This window comes from Petaurus breviceps, unplaced genomic scaffold (assembly GCF_028583685.1).
Source record: "Petaurus breviceps papuanus isolate PSGF00001 unplaced genomic scaffold, PetGlider_PUasm1.0 140, whole genome shotgun sequence".
In the NCBI taxonomy this organism is placed as follows: Eukaryota; Metazoa; Chordata; class Mammalia; order Diprotodontia; family Petauridae; genus Petaurus; species Petaurus breviceps.
Genome location: NW_027185698.1, coordinates 5,841,511 through 5,861,069, shown reverse-complemented (window position 1 = coordinate 5,861,069; position 19,559 = coordinate 5,841,511).

Below are 19,559 nucleotides of genomic sequence, written 5' to 3'. Positions count from 1 at the left end.
GAGAAAGATGAGGTGGGGAGGGCCTATGGGTCTTACTCTTCTTCCTTTAACAGCTTTGTGGGTGGGGCTGCAGGTCAGACTAGGGTAGAGGAAAAGCTGTGGAAGGGGGCGGGGCTTTAGAACTGCCCTGTGGGTCAGCTGTGTTGGGGCCATGGTATCTCCTCCTCCTCACCTGTCCGTGTCTTCAGAATTATCCTCCTGTACCCCTGTTTTTCTGACTATCCATGGGCCTCTGGCCACTTAGGCTTTCTTTCTCCCCATCCACTTAATTGACTTCTCCATGTCCGGGCATGTGGGGTACTGGGGCCACTAGAACCTTCCAGAAATGGAATTGCTGCTCAGGTGGGAGGTAGTCATGTCTTGGTATTCCTGGACTGACAGGCTTTCTTTAGCAGCAATTCCAAAGACAGCTCTGATGCCTGGGATATCATGATAGGTACAGCTGTGACAACTTTGTCAATCTCCCAGTCTGTCTGCATGATCTTGGTTTTAATCCATGGGAGGCTAGGTGTAGTTCTTCTTCCTGTTTCGCATCTGGGGGCCTCCTACTGCCAACCAGGATAGTAATGAGTCTTGAGATTATACCATGTGTAATTTTTTCGAATAACCTAGGGATGTTTAGCTGAGAGAAAAGACCTGGTTGAGGCCTGGTGGGGAGGTGTTGGAATGATCCTTGTCTTAAATATTTAGGTGTCAGCTATGTGGGAAAAGTGATTAAACTTGTTTCTTTTATTTTGTATTTGGCTTTTCTTTGCATTCCCAGAACTCAGTTGGTGGTTATTGATTTTGAAAAAAAATAACTGGGAATATTTTGCTTAGAGAAGACTTGGGGGACATAATTGTTAAGAACTTGAAAGGTGACCAGAAGGAAGAGAAGGATTACACTTGTTTTGCTGCATCCCAAAGTAAAAAACTAGGAGCAATGTGTTTGAAAAAATAAAAGAAGGAAAATTTAAGTTTGATACAGGGAAAAAAAAAAACATACTCATAAACAGAGCTATCCCAAAGTGGAATGAATAGGCTGAAGTTAGTGGTTCATGTTCTGGTTCTCTCTGCCACCTCACCCCCCAACTCATTGTGTCCTATTCTCCCCAGGGCAAATACAAAATGCCCTGTTTGGCATTCAAAGGCCTTCATACCCTACCTCATTCCTGTATTTCCAGCCTTCTTACACTTTATTCCTGGACTCATACATTTTTTCCTTAATTTTTATTCATTCATTTAATTAGTTTCTTTTATTTATTTGTTTGTTTGTTCATCTATCTATCTATCTATCTATCTATCTATCTATCTATCTATCTATCTATTTATTTTAACATTTGTTTTTTAAAACTTTGATTTCCTGTTTCTTTGCCTTCCCTCATCACCCACCCTTACTGGGAAGATAAGCAATTCAACATAGGTTGTATATGTGTAGTTACACAAAACGTTTCCATAGTAGATATATTGTGAAAAACTTAACTATTTTTCCCTTCATAGTATCCCATCCCCCACTTATTCTATTTTCTACTTTGACTCTGTCCCTTTTTAAAAGTGTGTGCTTCTAACTACCCTCCCCCAATCTGTCCTCCCATTTATCATCATCCCTCTTATCCCCTTCTCCCCTACTTTCCTCTAGGGTAAGATACTCAATTGAATGTGTATGTTATTTCCTCCTTAAGCCAAATTCAATGAGAGTAAGGTTGACCCATTCCCTTTAGCCTTTCTGTTCTTTCCCTCCATTGTAACAGTTTTCTCTTGCCTCTTTTGTATGAGATAATTTACCCTAATCTATCTCTCCCTTTCTCCTTCTCTCATTATATTCTTCTCTTACTTCTTACTTTTACTTTTTAGATATCATCCCTTCCTATTCAACTGATCCTGTGCCCTCTTTCTATGTATACATCTACACATATATACATATACTAACATAAGTATTTATACACATATATATCATACACTCCCCTATATAAACATATATATGTATGTATACATATGTATATGTATATATATGTACATATATATATTTCCTTCAACTATCCTCATACTGAGAAATGTCTCACGAGTTACAATTATTGTTTATTCATGTAGGAATGTAGATAATTCAAATTTAATAAGTTCCTTATGGTTTCCTTTGCCTGTTTACCTTCTCATGCTTCTCTTGCTTCTTGTATTTGAAAGTCAGATTTTCTGTTCAGCTCTAGCTCTTTTCATCAAGAATGCTTGAAAGTCCTCTATTTCATGGAATTACCATATTTTTCCCTGAAACATGATACTCAGTTTTGATGGATAGGTGATTCTTGGTTTTAATCCCAGCTTCTTTGACCTCTGGAATATCATATTCCAAGCCCTTTGATCCTTTATGTAGAAGCTGCTAGATCTCGTGTTATCCTGATTGTGTTTCCACAGTACTCAACTTGTTTCTTCCTGCCTGCTTGTAGTATTTTCTCCTTAACCTGGGAACTCTGGAATTTGGCTATAATATTCCGAGGAGGTTTTTTTTTATCTTTTTCTGTAGGTGATTGGTGAATTCTTTCCATTTCTATTTTGCCCTCTTGTTCTAGAATATCAGTGCAATTAATCTGGAGAATTTTTTGAAGGATGATTTCAAGGTTCTTTTTTTCTATCATGGCTTTCAGGCAGTCCAATAATTTCAAAATTATCTCTCCTGGCTCTATTTTCCAGGTCAGTGGTTTTTCCAATGATATATTTCACATTGACTTCTATTTTTTCATTTGTTTGGATCTGTTTTATATTATCTTGATTTCTCATAAAGTCATTAGCTTCCATTTGTTCCAATCAAATTTTGAAGGAATTATTCTCTTTAGTGAGTTTTTGAAATTCCTTTTCCATCTGGGCAATTCATTTTTTAAGGCATTCTTCTCCTCATTGGCTTTTTGGGCCTCTTTTGCCATTTGAGTTATTCAGTGCCATTAAAAGTAATCATTTAAATCCCTCACTAAGAATAGCATCTCTGCTTATAACTGCAGAAAACAAAAGCTTAACAGTGAACTTTCACCCTTCTGGCAAAATACTATGCAGCAATTTCCTATATCTAGAAACAAATAAATCATTAGAAGTTTGGAAGTACCCAAATTTAATCTTCCCAAATCTTCTGTTACCATTAGCCTGCACTCTTTAAACAAAAATTTTAAGAAATGGTGCTTTTGTCATTTTAAACTGACTGTCTTTTCCATAAGTGAAAAATAGAAGTACTTGGGTCTGAGAGCTTTTTATCCTGAACTAATTTAAGATTAATGGTTGTCTATTTTGGTATCTCTTATGTATATATTGTTTCAAAGAACCCCCGGAATTATCTTTTTGAAAACATACCTTTGGCAGCCACCATTTTAAAGCAAAGAGAACAGAAGTGGTGTTGGGAACTCATCGTATTTATTTTACATGAAAATTAGAGCTAAACAATTTTAAATTGTTTCCATTTTCAATTGTTTAATCCTTTAGATGGAAACTGAGTAATTGCTACATTTCTTGGAGGAAAATAAAGTACAAATGTCTGAATCGGTATTGAGTTTCAATCTGTGATTTCACTGATATAGAGAATTCCTAAATAAGGACTTGAACTCCTCCAACATTTCTGATTAGTATCTGCACTTTCTCTGTTGTATATCATCAATGAGATTTTCCCAGAGCACTGAGGGGTGAAGTGAATTGCTGAGGGTCACACAGTCAGAGGTAGGATAAGGGCAATCATTTATTTACTATGTAATAACTACTTATAAAAGGACAAATAAATAGGAAAAAGTTTCAGCACTTAGAGTAAAACATGTTCAGGCCTAATGGGGCCATTCATTGGACACAGAACCTTATAGTTGTACAAGAAGAAAAATTATAGTGGCAGTTTTCTTAATATTAATAATATGGTATATTCTGATACTTTCTAAAATGAGAATATAAAATCTCTCCATTGTTAAGCCCTACTGGACATAACTTAAACATCATGTATATCTCATGTAGGTAATATCTCACATTAATAATCATCCTTTTCCTCCTTTAAAAACAAACACAATTTCACTTTATTCGTGATTAGCCTGTTGTTAATTCAGTGAGAGGAGCAGAAATTCCTTGCAGCACCTCTTGTCTTTTCTCCTCAGAAAGTTAGTTATTCCCCTTTGTATCTTGTGTCAAATCCAAGAAAATTTAACCTTCGGACTAGCCAACATATATACTTCTAGCTCCTTACCACCTTTAATTCTTATTATGACTTTCATATAAACCTTCACAGAACTGCAAAGTTGGATTGGACCTCAGGAGTCATCTAGATAGAGATATGAATTTATATATATCTAGATCTACATACATATTTGGTACAGTGCAACCTTGTGCCAGAAAAGAATAAATATGGTTTATGTTATCCCTAACAAGTGGCTGGTCACCTAGCATCTGCTTGAAGGGGAGTCATCAGACCTAAATTAACCCCTTCTACTTTGGTACATTTTTAATTGTTGCATGACAGGATTTAAATCCAGACCCTAGGTTCAAATCCTGGGACTGCCTGGGACTTTAAAAAGTCTTTTATACTTTTATATATATATATAAAATGTATATTATAATATTCTAATATTATAATATATAATGTATATTAGAAGTTGGATAGCACAAATCTTATTTGATAATAAAATGATACCATTTTATTATTAGCAAAACATTTGGTGTCCTTGATAGACACCTGTTGTTTTCTACAAGTGATTGCCTCAGTAGTGTTGTCTTATATAAAATCATCTTCTTTGACAATTGACAAAGTATTTGGTTACTTCTTTGCTTACCTTGAATAGAATATTTTCTTTGCTTGTTTTGTTTTTCTGATGCTAATAACAATAAATACATGTCAATGCTCCCATCAAATTCCATCCCTTCTGGGCCCCAATTGATAACTTCTTCTTGTACTCCCTTCTTTTCTTTGAAAACTATTATTTATCTATCCTAAATTGCTATAGAACGTTCCTGATTGGCTATATACTCTAGCTAGCACTGAAAAGAATATAAACAAAACAAAGCAAATCTGTATCTAAGATGCTGTAATGGAAATGCAAATTTAAAGATCTTCCCTGCCCCTAGGCTAAAGTGCACCTGGAGCCTGGGGTGGGAGGCTTGTTTTTCAGTTGATACTTTTTGATTGGCCAGTGGGTCCAAAAGGTTGTTACATTCTCTGAGCCAGGAGAAGGCTATATAAGCCCTGATGTGTAGCTTTGTTTTGGGGCTCACTTTGAGAGGTGTTCTGTGATTTGATCAGATGAAACTCTGGAAAGCCGTTGTCCAGAGCCCACAGGCTTCGAAATCCAGATGTTGTTTGGTATGGATGTAATGGTTGGACAGTTTGGAAAGCTGTCTACTTGATCTGTTTCTGTCTTGATAATTCTGCCTGTATACTTTGAAGTTCGGGGTGCTGACCTTTTTCCCCTGAACAAGGTAAACGATATATGTCTGACTGATTAAAGTAAGCTTGTTAACCCATTTTGAGTTGCTTTCCTTTATCAAAGCAGATCCAAGAACCTGTATTGGCAGTAAACCCTGAGGACGCTTGGGGTGCTTGCTGCTACAGATGCTGAAGTTGTTTCCAGTAAGCAGTCTTCCTTACCATGCTAATGAATCATTTTTTTTTTCAGTTTGTCTACTGAAGTTATATGTCATTCAGTCCATAGATCTAGTTGGTGGATGAGATTTTCCATGGGTCCTCCCTAAAATGAAGCTGAGAAATCTTCCAATTTGGTATCAGAATTGGGATGGCTAGAACCTTTCTAGTGACATAGCAGATCAGGTAACTCTGACAATGAGATCAAGAAACTCTGAAGCACACCATTAATAAAACAATGTATTACTAGTGCCAGATTATTCTCCCATCATTCAAACAATATCCTTTGTCTTCCAGGGATGGTGAATCTATCATTTGCCTTTTAAATTTGTGTGTAAGAAGTTAAATAGAAACCTTGATAAGTCCTTGATAAATAGAAAAGTGTTGATGTTATGTTTTCCTGTGACTACCATTTCGTTTTCACATCTTAGAACTTTTCCTCTGTCTGGATGCCTCTGTGATTTCAAACTGTTTACCAAGGCCTAGCTCACTTCCCAGTTATTGTAACTTCTGGAGATTTTCTTAGGGACAATTAAAAAGCAAAGGTTTACTATGCATGAGTTGCAATGGGAAGAACTACTCATTTTCCAGTCAATAATCAAACTGGAAATAAAGGCTTGCCCTGAAGCTCAAGACTCTAATCATCTTCCCTCTTGACAAAATAAGGAGAGGTCCTGTTCCTCTAATTAATTGGGTTGATTGCAGAATTGTATGTGGCCAGCAGTGTCAGATGAGGGAAAGAATAAATCAGGGACCCTAGAGGGGAACCCTTTCTTGTTCCCATAATTCTTTTTTTAAAAAAAATATTTATTTTTAGTTTTCAACATTCATTTCCACAAGATTTTATTACAATTTTTTCTCCCTGTTTTTCCCCTACCCCACCCCAAAATAGCAAGCCTACTGAATACCCATTCCCCCAATCTGTTCTCTCTTATATCCTCCCCCATTACCCCCCCCCCAACTTTCTAATAAGGCAAGATGGTTTTCTATACCCCAGTGCCTGTATATCTTATTTCCAGGTTACATGTTAAAAAAAACAAACAAACAAATTTTTTTAAACATTTGTTTTTAAAACTTTGAGTTCCAGAATTGTTTCCCTTCTTCCCTCCTCACTCCCATTGGGAAGATAAGCAATTCAATATAGGTTGTACATAGGTTGTACATCCTATCCCACCCCCACTTATTCTATTTTCTCCTTTGGGCCTATCCCTTTTCAAAAATGTTTGTTTCTATGTTCTCCCCCAACCTTCCCTCCCTTATATCATCCCCCTTCTTATCTACTACCCCTCTATTTTCCTGTAGGATAAGATGCCCAGTGCTATTCCCTCCTTAAGACAAATTCAATAATAAGGTTTCCCATTCCCTTTCACCTTCCTGCTCTTCCCCTCCATTGTAACAGTTTTCTCTTGCTTCTTTTATATGAGATAATTTACCCGAATCTATCTTTCCCTTTCTCTTTCTATCAGAATTCCTCTCTCACTTCTAAATGTTATTTTTTAGATATTATCCCTTCATATTCAACTCATCCTGTGCCCTCTGTTTATGAATACATTAACATGCATATGCCCACACTCACATATATATTTATATACACATATACCCTTTTATACATACATACATTTGTATGTAAATTATATACACACATATATTTTCTTCAACTATTCTCATACTGAGAAAAGTCTTATGAGTTACAGTTATCGTTTTCCCATGTAGGAATGTAGATAGTTCAACTTTAATAAGTTCCTTATTATTTCTTTTTCCTGTTTACCTTCTCATACTTCTCTTGCTTCTTGTATTTGAAAGCCAAATTTTCTGTTCAGCTCTGTTTTTTTTCATCAAGAATGCTGGAAAATCCTCTATTTCATTGAATGACGGTATTTTCCCCTGTAGCATTATACTCAGTTTTGTTGGGTTGGTGATTCTTGGTTTTAGTCCTAGCTCCTTTGACCTCTGGAATATCATATTCTAAGTCCTCATATCCCTTAATGTAGAAGCTGCCAGGTCCTGAGTTATCCTATTTGTGTTTTCACAATACTCAAGTTGTTTCTTCCTGACAGCTTGCAGTATTTTCTCCTTGACCTGGGAACTCCGGAATTTGGCTATAATATTCCTAGTAGTTTTATTTTTGGAATCTTTTTCAAGAGGCAATTGATGAATTCTTTCAATTTATATTTTGCCCTCTGGTTCTAGAATTCCAGGGTAATTTTCCTTGAGAATTTCTTGAAAGATGGTGTCTAGGCTCTTTTTTGATCATAGCTTTCAGGTAGTCCAATAATTTTTAAATTATCTCTCCTGGATCTATTTTCCAGGTCAGTGGTTTTTCCAATGCAATATTTCACATTGCCTTCTATTTTTTTTCATTTGTTTGAATCTGTTGTATCTTAATTTCTCAGAAAGTTATTAGCTTCCATTTGCTCCAATCTAATTTTGAAGGAGTTATTCTCTTCAGTAAGTTTCTGAAATTCCTTTTCTGTCTGGCAAATTTAGCTTTCTTTTCTTCACTGGCTTTTTGGGCCTCTTTTGCTGTTTGAGTTAGTCTATTTTTTAAGGTATTATTTTCTTCAGTGTATTTTTGGGTCTCCTTTAGCAGGCTGTTGACTCTCTTTTCATGATTTTCTTGCATCATTCTCATTTCTCTTCCCAATTTTTCCTCCACTTGTCTTACTTGATTTTCAAAATCCTTCTTGGTTTCCTCTATGGCCTGTAACCAATTCATATTTTTCTTGGTGGCTTTTGATGTTTCTGACTTCATTGTCTTTCTCCTGTTCCATTCCTTGATCCTTTTTGTCCCCCCAAAATATTCTATGGTCTGTTTGTGCTTCCTCTGCTTGCTGATATTGCCAGGCAATTACTTGACTTTTGAGCTTTTTGCCATGGTAGAACTCTGCTTCCATTATGGAGAGAGCTTTGTCCCAAATCACTGGTGTTTCTGCAGCTGCCTGAGCTATTAGGAGGATGCTCTCTCTCCAGCCCTCACAAGCTCTGGCGCACTGGCCACCCCCCCAACCCCCGAACCACCACCCAAGACCATGATCCAGATCCAAGCAGGTTAAAGCAAACATATACTCTGAATGGTCACTTGATCCCACTATGATCTGCAGGCCAGGACCTCTTGAGGCAGCCACATGGTGTTGGTTGCATAGCTGCTGTGCCTCTGCTTCTTCTCACCCTGCTGGGTGAGGGGTTGGGCAGGGGCTGGGCCATACACTTCCATACTCCCTCTTCCTCTCCCCCCCCCCCATTCCAACAGAGTTCCCTGCTGACCTTTTACTTTGTCTTTGGCATTTATGGGGTGAGAAGTCTGGAAACTTCCACAGCTGGTGGTGATTCACTCTCCTGAATCTGCTCCAACTGGTCTGTGCCCCTGGTTGGGCTGCCCTGGGGTCAGATCTATGGCTTACAGGGGACTGTGCTTGGCTCCCAGCATGCTGTGATAGACCCTTCCTGTCCTGTCTGCCGTGCTGTCTTCAGTGGGAGATTTGTTACTCTCTGTCTCTTTGTTCTGTAGCTCTTAAGTTTGTTTAGTCATTTTTTTTTACATGTATTGGAAGTGATTGGAATGGGAGCTCACGCCAAGTTTGTGCTTCTATTCAGCCATCTTGGCTCTGTCCCCTCCCATAATTTTGATAATAGACCTTTGGATAGTTCTACTCACAGCTGTGTACTTAAAAAAATACAGCTCCCATAGATAATGGCTCTCATTCAGTGACTCTGATTACCCTGAATCATAGGAATGCAGAAGAGCTATCCATCTCTTGAATCAACTCTGTAGCCCAAAGAATTAAGATTTTCTCCCAGCCTTTTTAAGGTAGTCTATAGTTCTCCACTAAATCTGGAAATAGACTAGAACTTTTAATATTTTCATTATATGGTGGCCTTGCAGTTAAAGGTTTCAGAAATGGAAGATAGAGTAAGTCAAATTTCAGGACTCCCTTGGCAAAAAATCATTATAAATGTTTAAGGCAGCTAGGAAGATTTCCTGCAGGATTTTCCTTTAACCACCTTATTTTTCTTTGAAGATACCTGTGTTAAGGCAACTGCCTCTTTATTCACTGTTATCTCTTTGTTCTATGTAATCTAGAAGCCTGTAGTGCTCCCAGAAAAGGGAATTTGGAACCTGGAAAAAGGTTTTTTGTCCTGAGGCTCTAGGGAAAGAGAGAATGTCTTTTTTTTTGGTTTTGCTTTCAAGATGATAAAGCATTTTGTATCATCACACAATGTTGTGTGTGAAAACATGCATATGCATGTATTTAAATTTGCTTATAAATATGCATGTATGTATATAAGCATGTACAGTAACACAAAATGTGCACACATGTCCACATGCAAGTTTACACATATATGCTAAAATAATGAAATGCTCCTTTGAGACAGAAATCCTTGAACTATTAAGTTAAAAAAATTAAAAAGAGAAAACAAGCACAACATTAAGCAAAAGCCTAAATAACCTATAGTTGCAAGGAAAAAATGGTTTAATCCTTTAAAAATACTCAGGTGTATAAAATGAATCAAGGAGACTGAAGTTAAGATTTTTTAAAAGTCACCCAAGATAAATAAAGTTAAGCACACACATTGCCAGATCTTAAGTGAGCCCTCTGGGTCCTGTAATTTCAAGGCAAGCCCCATAATTAGACGCTAACCTGAATATTTCTAAATAATTCTAGAAAAAATATGCCTCATCACAAAATAACAAATTATGCAATATGTTTATAACATTATTTAAGGAGATAAAAAGTTATTACAGTTTTCTTAAAAACTAGGAGTATTTACAATTTCCAAATGAATTCTGAATTAAAAAAGAAAAATCCCTGCAATTTCTAATAAAATATGATGCTCCATTATGTTAGAATATATTCATTTATTCTATATAATAAAATGCACTATGTTTGTCAAATTCTATTCCCTAGAGCTAATCAGCACTTTCCTGATACCTTTGGAGCACATGCTTTGTATGGTCAACCACATTTTACCCTCCAAATTATTGAATAATTCTTCCCCAGAATCCCAGAATTCCAGGGACATAACTCATCATGTGATTTTAAAACATTTGTCATCATTCTTTGCATTCACATGTAATCCCTTCATTGATGTAACTGCAAAAGAATAACTGGAAAGTTAGTCATAGATGGATGGATGAATGAAAACCATTTACTTGGTACTTGCTGAATACAAGGGTCTGTGCTACATACTAGAGAAACAAATACAGAGACAATTAATGCCCTCAAGGCACTTAAAATCTCCTAAGGGGAGGCAGCGCATATAGGAAGAATATAAGCCAGGGAAGGGAGTTTTGATCCAGGGAGTCATAGGGGTACTGTACTGATCCATATGGCAGTCATTTGGCACTAATTATCTAATCACTGTGCCTACATAACAAATGAGAGAAAGCTTGGCAGTGGTTTGGGGACTGGGGGGCATGATATAGACAAATAACAGGAGGCAAATGGCAATATGCCTTTGAAAGGTTTCTAGACATAATAAGGTATGAAAGTGAAATATGATCAGGGGCCAGCTAGATATGTAGGCCTAACTGGGCTAATTTGCACTAACTCACCAATTAAAAAGTTTTGCTCCAGGGCCAGAAATCCAAAGATTACAAACAAGAAAATAACTTCTCCAGGGAATAGGGGCATGGATTCTGGAGTACTGTATGGAGGTACCTGTTCTTAGTGGGGAGGAGTAGGCAACAGCAGGTAGATGATAAAATGAACTATTGGATGGCTGGACTGAGTATGATGTTAAACCATAGTCATGTGGGAAAATTTATATTTTCCACAGTTATCAACATTGTGTCATTGAATCAACTAGATGGTTTTATCTTCTGTCAACTGATTTAATGATTTTTCTTTTTACCGGATCTTCAGGATTTCAGGCAAGCTAAAAATATCCAAACCAATTTTACTTCTGCTCAGGGTGTGACCCATTTAGTTTACAATCAGAACTTACAGGAAAATACAATTTCTGTTAGCAAGTCCCAAAGTCCCATTTAATAGCAGCAAAGATATAGAAGCCATAATCTTTCCCCTCCCCCGACCCCCCCAGCTAACTAACTGCACAGATAAGATGAAGCTCAATCCTAAGAATGTTACAATACACAAAAATGGCTCCAACCCCATTGACACTTTTGAAGCCAAACCAAAAAAATGAGATAATTCCTCATAGTGACCTCAAGGAAAATGCTATTTTAAAAGGATTCAGAGTTGCTTCCAACAACTGATCCCTCTTTGTTTTCAAGCCATGGGGATGTAAGAATTCCACTGGGGGTGGGAGGGGAAGAATGTGATGTTTGTTTGTCCAGTGGTCAATTCATGTTTGATAACTATCAGTCATAGAAAACCAGCGATCATTTGTTGTTTTTGTTCAATCAAGTCTAACTCTTTGTGATCCCATTTGGGATTTTCTTGGCAAAGATACTGGAGTGATTTGTCATTTCTTCCTCCAGTTCATTTTACTGATGAGGAAACTGAGGCAAACAGGGTTAAGTGACTTGCACAGGGTCATACAGCTAGTATATATCTGAGGTTGGATTTGAACTCAGGTCTTCCTGACTCTAGACCTGGTACTTTATCTACTGAGCCACTTAGCTGCTTATATTCATATTCTAGCCACAAATAAATCCTTATCAGCTAAAGTAAAGGAGAATACAAAGATTTACATTATAGAGGCAGATGAAGGATTTGGTCTCCAAAGACAAGATGAAATCTCGGTGCATTGGATATTTGGCTATCTTTGCCTTGTGGCATTCATAAGAAATGACAATATGATGTACTTTTCTATACTCCATAGAACCTCAGAAGTTCCTTTATCCTAAAACATCACTTCATCCCTGGAATTCATACTTCAAAAGTCCCTTGCAACCCCTCTGTCTGCTTAGATGACTCCTTAAGTAAGAAGATTCGTTTAAGAAGGGCATCAGGGTGAGTGAACCTTGTCTTCATTTCTTACCAGGCTACATACACTGAGGCCTTCTCTATCATGCCACAGGGCTATGCATCTTCTTCCTCTCCACCTCATCTTAACCTTTCAGCTTCTTTTTAGGTGTTGTCTTCCCCACTGGAATGTAAACCCCATGAGGGCAGATACTATCTTTCTTTTTGTTTAAATTTAATTACCAGCATTTTTCAGCCTCTGTCCCATTGTAAAGGCATAAATGAATTTTACTGACTGATTGACTAGTTTAGGACCAAGAGATTAAAAAGAACAAAAAGTTTGTAGATTATTCTAGAGTATCATGCCTCTATGTCATGAGGACTTTCTTCCTCAAGAAAGTAAAAGAGAAAGGAAAAGCAAGATGAGATATTTGTGGAATGAGAAAGAGGGAATCATCAAGAGGTCTTGACCTTGCTACTGCCTGCCTTCACATTGAATTAACAGGACAATGCAGGTCCAATAAGAAGGAGATTCTTATTCAGGTGTCCCCAAAAGATGTTTAACTTCCAGGGAGAGAAGTTTGCTGATGAAGTGGTACTAGAAATCAAAGAAGGGGGAGTTTTTAAAGTAGACTGTGAAAAAGAGGAACCCTCTGTAATGCCAAATACTTGCCCCAAGATCACTGGGGTAATCCCAAGATCATTTCCCTTTTGGGGAACTATTTTAATGCTTTATGTATTTCTGTATATGTTTATAGGCTTCTGAAAATGTTTATATTCTCTTCATATTCTTTCTAATGAAGTAAAATCTGTCTCATTCGTAAAAAAAAGAAAAAAAATGAATCAATCACAGATTTTGAAAGTAATCTTGGTGAACATCCATTTGAACACATAACCAAGCCTTATCTAGGTAACATATTGAATGTAATTGAATGAGATGTATATCACAAAATAGTTGAGATTGTCCACCCCCCCCCCATTCCACTGGGCATAAGCCAAAGAGCTGGGGCCTAGAAGGAAGAAGCTGCATCTGAAATGATAGTCAGCTGGGAGAAGCAGAGAACTGCATCAGCTCGGTGAAGAACCACAGCAGAGAGAGCCTGGCTCTGTGTGTGCTGCTCCATGTGGGTTTTCTGGCAGTACAACTTTTCTACATCTGTTCCATGACCGTATTTGCTGCCTAGATGTTTGCAACTTCACATATGTTCCCTAGGTGTGCTTGTTCCCCAAGCAATCCCCCTCCATCACTGGCTGCATAGTAGAAAGTAAGAGTATTCCCATTTGTGTGGGAAGGGAATGTTTTGTATCCTTTGTTTTGTTTTGCCATTAAATAATAATCTTTTGCTTTGAGCTAATATGCCTTTTGCTTGGCCTAGAAAAAGAACCAGATTTATGGGGACTTACAAGGTAGAGTTTTGAGAACCTGCTAACCCCCAAATTGCCTTAAAACTCTTATAGCTTTCTGAAGTCCCACAAATGTCAGTCTTTTTGTACATCAAGAGTAGCCATAACTACATTAAAGTTTGTATGTCTTCCTAAAACTGAATGCCTTTTACAATCCTCTGTCCCTTTTTCTGTCATTCCTTTATTGTGAAAATGGAGATCTAAGAGGGCCAGAAAGGATAATGAGGTACTTTGTACTTATCAGTTTTACGGTATGCCATGAAATGGCAGAGTATATATAACCTAGTGGTCAAAATTCTGATCACGAGTTTTTCTGTATTTACCAAGGTTGACCTGGAGACTGCATAAAGTCACTAGAACTTAAAAACACATTTTTTTTTCCAGCTTAGTAGGACCTCCTAGATTGTATTTTGCTGTAGTCTTTGAGATAGTACTTTCATCATATAATAAGACATCACAATAAGATTTTGTGGAAGAGGTATGCATGGATGCATTCTTCCATGTTTTATAAACATATATGTATGAGTATACATGGATAGACACATATGGAGATTAAAATAATGCCAATCAACTTTATTAAAGGGTCCATGAAGTGGACCTCAGATTTTCCTCACAATCTAAGATGCCCCCTTCTTCCAGGGCTTTATCTTTATAAGGTTTGATACAAGATTTGATACCTAAACATTCTAAAAGGGCTATGAAAGCCCAGAATCCTATTGGTTGATAGATCTTGCTTCACAGGCCAAAAAGTGATGTATCAGCTAGACATGGTATGTCAGCAAGGGGATCTTGGGTTGGGTGCAGCATGTGCATCTTCACTGACTCATAAGATGGTCATAAGATGGTCACCTACTCATGTTGGACCAGAGAGAATGGTCCAGAGGTACAAATACAAATTGGATGACTTTCCATGTCATTGAGTCATCTCTGCCATGCTGAGCTTGGTCACCATATCAAGAAAAATCAGGGTAGAAGACCTCTAGATAGCTTCCTATGATTAAGCAAGTAAACTTAAAATCTGCAGCTCACAAATTTGGGGCATATTATACAGAACTTATAATCACTACCCCCAGGGAATCATATCAAATTGATTAATACTGATTAGAGTAAAGTAGGGGTCCAAATGAATTCTATTTCTCACATATACACATATATATGCCTATAATGTTCCTAGTATACCATCATCTGTGTTGATTTTAGAAATATATTTTATCACTATATGCATAATATATTGCCTGTGTATTTTTTCTTCTGCTTTTATTTCACTCTATAAAACAATATTATTGTTGCCTAAAATGCTACTTCTTTTTCACCTATAGCCATAATCCTTTGTGGCATCATAATCAGTTGTTATGAAAATTATAATAATGTCAAAGAATGGGTTATGACTTCAGGTGAAGAATAATCAGTCAACATTCTGAATAATGAAACACAAGGGCAAAAGAACGGGCTAAACATGACTATTCAGAGAGTTCTAAGTAAACTGCATGACTGATTTCCTTGATAGATCAGCAGGTCCTTAAAGTTCACCAATTATTTTTTGCTCATATTTTTCAGTATTCATTTTTCATGGACACTAAACACTCTTTTATAGCCTTTATTCTTTTTTTAAGGAGCACAGAAAGCAAAGTGATAGCACTAAAAAGATATGTCTTTAATTCATTAAAAAAATTTATATTCTTATGTTCTAAAAGGTATATATATAAAAGCAATACTGCTATGAAATATTTATAAATAGAATATGTAGTATATGCATGTATGAATACTCAAATAATCTGTAAACATAGATTTAACATCCTATAAACTTATTATTAACAAAAAAGAACAATAATAATGAGTAACTAGAATTTACCTAGGGCTTCAAGGTTTGTGAAGTGCTTTACAGATGTTATCTTGTTTGATCCTGCATGTAAGGAAATTATTATTATTATTCCTGTTTTGTAGGTTAATAAGCTGAGACTGAGCAAAGTTAAGTACCTTTTCCAGGTTTGCACAGCTGTTAATTCTGAGGCTTGACACTACTTCAGAATTCCGTTTTGAAGTGTAATACTTTATCTAATAGGAAGGTAGGTGGTGCTGTGGAGACAGTACTGAACCTGAAGTCAGGAAGAGCTGAATTCAAATCCAGCCCCTCAAAATAGAAACTATGTGATTTTGGGCATTCTGATTCAGTTTCCTCATCTATAAAATTGGAATGATCCTAGCATCTCCCTCATCAGGATAAAATGAGATAATATTTTAAAAGTGTTTTGCAAACTTTATAGCACTATGTAAATGTTAGTGATTATGGTGATGATGATGATATCACTAAAAACACAATTAAGTTCACTAATGTTTATATGTTTGACAATATGTCAACACCAGCTATTTAATCAAGGCTCTCTAACTACATATATAAATATTTCTGATGAAAAATGTAAAACTCGTGAAACTCAAAGCAAGTTTATACTTATTCACAGCAAAAGCTCTTTAGGCAGATTAAAAAAAAATAGCTTTGGATACATAAAAAATTTTGTACATTGTACTTCCCTGAAGTAGAGAATGGTGATAGGTCATTGGCAATGGAATACATACATTTGAAAATAACAAGGAATAATCCTCCTTAACATTCCTCCTTAACACTCAGCATCATACAGTTAGTTAAATACCTGAGTCCAAATTTGAATTCAGGTCTTCCTGACTCCAGTCCTGCCACTCTCTCCTTTTTGTCACTTAGCTAACTCTTTCCCACCAGAGGACATTTATTTTAATCCTCTAATTTTCAGATGAGGAAACGGGTATAGAGAAGTGAATAGATTTGTCCAAGATCACAAAAAAGTTGTGGTAGAGATAGTTTAGTTAGGATAGATTCAACATAATGTATGGGGAGATTTTGGTGGTTTTGAATGTTTTTATATTGGTAAGAGATTGTTATTAAAATGACTCTAAGTATTACAAACCCTGCCTCCACCCCCCAGAAACCCATAAAGTGAGGTTCGTTCCTCATTTTAACAAATAATGACATGTATTGGTATTGTACTTTCCAGGATACAATTCAAATTTATAATTCAATTCAATAATCAAGGTTATTTTTTCACTCAACAAAATTCTATAGGAAAAGCATCTTACATATCTTATTTTGTAGTCTGGATCCTTTCATTCAGATTCATTGTAATATCTTCCTAATTAATCTTTTAACTCAGCCTTTTTAACCTATCCTTTACCCTCCTTTCAAAGGGCTATTGTTAAAGCACACATCAAACTATGTTATTTTTCTGCTTGATAAAATCTGGTTTCTCACTATTATTTCTTGGTTAAAAATGATCAAACAGATTAAAACTCCTCCTCCTTTACTTGACATTTAAAATCCTCAGCAGGTTAAATCCAACTTTTTTTAAAAAAAATTTTAAATACAATTATGAAAAAAATTCACTATGAAGAAAACGTGAAAGAAAATTGCATAAGAAACTATGAATTTATGTTGCAATTTTTTTCTTTTAATAACATACATTCAATTGGGCAGCTAGGTGGCTCAGTGGATAAAGCACCGGCCCTGGAGTCAGGAGGACCTGAGTTCACTTACTAGCCTTGTGACCTTACTAGCCTCAGACACTTACCAGTTATGTGACCCTATGGAAGTCACTTAACATTGATTACCTCCAAAAAAAGAGTTCAATTTAATGATATAGCAATAAAACTGCTCTGTTTATATGTGTTCATCTCTGTACTTTTTTTTTTCTTGTTTATGTTTTATCCGGCAATACTACCATCAGGCATATGCCTTTAAGGAGGTAAAAGGAAACAGTTAAAGGACAATATACATTTTGTTTTAGTGAAGAAGTGGAAAACAACTTTGCTTTCCAGGGGTGAATACATTACGTGGCTCCACACATTCCTCAGTTCAAGACAGCTAGTTTTGTTGCTTCATGCAGGTAGCATAGACAACATTCACTTCTAGTTTTCATGTCTTTGTGCAGGCTGTCCCCAAGACCTGGAATTTACTCCATCCTCATTTCTACTTCTTATAATCCTTAGCTTTCTTGAAGCTATGCTTTCTGGTATGTGAAGCCTTTTCTTGTTCTGACTACCAATTACTTATGCTTCCTTCTGAATTACCACACAGTGATTTACATTTTAAGATACATACATACCCACATAAATATACATACACATGCAAATTTGTGTATATAGGTACATATGCACACGCATATGCTTACATATGGCAATATGTGTGTATATAATTATATATGGGGCAGCCAGGTAGCACAGCAAGTAAGAGCACCAGCTCCAGTGTCGGGATGACCTGGGGATCAAATCTGGGCTCAGATACTTAGCACCACACCCAGAAATAACTGGCCATGTAACCTTAAGCAACTTACTTAACCCCAATCACTTAAAAAAATTATATATGTACATCTTATCACTTCCTATAGAATGTAAGTTCCTTGAGGATGAGAATGGTTTCAATTTTTACTTCATATTCATAGCACCTGGTCATAATTTTGTATAATTTTATATAGTGCTTGCTGATTGAGTGAGTGAATGAGGAAATTGAGCAAGAATACTGCCTACTTGATCTGACTTGAGGGTTCTAAGAGCTTGGGACCTATGGGGGTATCTAAGGGTTTGAGGCTAGTTGATCTCTTCCAGTCGAAAGGTTTGAATGGGATTATAACCCTTCTTTCAAAGTCCATTCATATGAAACTTTCTCCTCATTGATGGAGCTGAATGCCTTTCCTTGCCCTGCATGAGGTCAGGGAGGAGTTGGTGAGAGATAGAGAGCTGCAATGTTTGGGAGACCTCTTTAGGACTTCTCAAACTTCTAGTCTTTTATTGTGGTTATGAAAATACAAGAGATGTGCCAGAAATTTCCATCATGTCCCTGTTCCCAGCTAGCTGCAAGAGAGATTTTGGGGAGTTTCTTCTCTGATCTAGAACTCCCTTGGTTGAGATGAGTTATCTCACCTACAGTGGGAGGGCTCTGTTTTTCTCTACTGCCTGGAATGTATTCTCCCGGGTATACCTTGTCTGATATCTCTTTAATTCCTGATTTGAATAAATGGGTGTTCTTTGCTATTCACTTTGTTCATTGCAGAACTGGTAGTAAGTACGTAATAAGTAGGAAATGAGTCAAGTATCGGGATCCACCTTCTCCCAATAATGATAAATTGATCAGAAGTTAGACTGAAATTGATCATATTCTCTAGACTAATATTTAAGGGAGCAGATAGATAGAAATTTTAGCCCAGTATCCTCTCTCTCTGAGGAAAGCAAAGTGACCTGTAACTCCAACTTCTTGCTTCCCTCAGGGAAGGAATAAAAGTCTCCTTGAAGAAGGGTGCAGGGAGAAGAGACAAGAGAGGTCCCTTCTGCCTCCCCTTGAGCCACACTATGAAATCCTCATACTACAGGTGGGGAGATAGCCCCATGATACATGTGGAGCTGTGCTACCAAAACACAAGATCTAAACCTTTTCCTATTCCACAAAATTTACAAAATTATTTATTTTAGAGGCTATCTGCCTTAGGTTCAACTAAAAACTCTAGTCAATTAAGTGTTTCAGGTACAATGGTGAAGAATTCTCTATGTCATTGTCTCTATTTCTCTCTTCCACTGCTTTTCTTTCCACTTAAGCTTATGATAAAATATCTTTTGCGATTATCCTTAATAGCACCTAGATAAGATATAAACATATAATATTATTTTTTTGTCCCTCTGTGGATTTTTTCCTCTGTCTT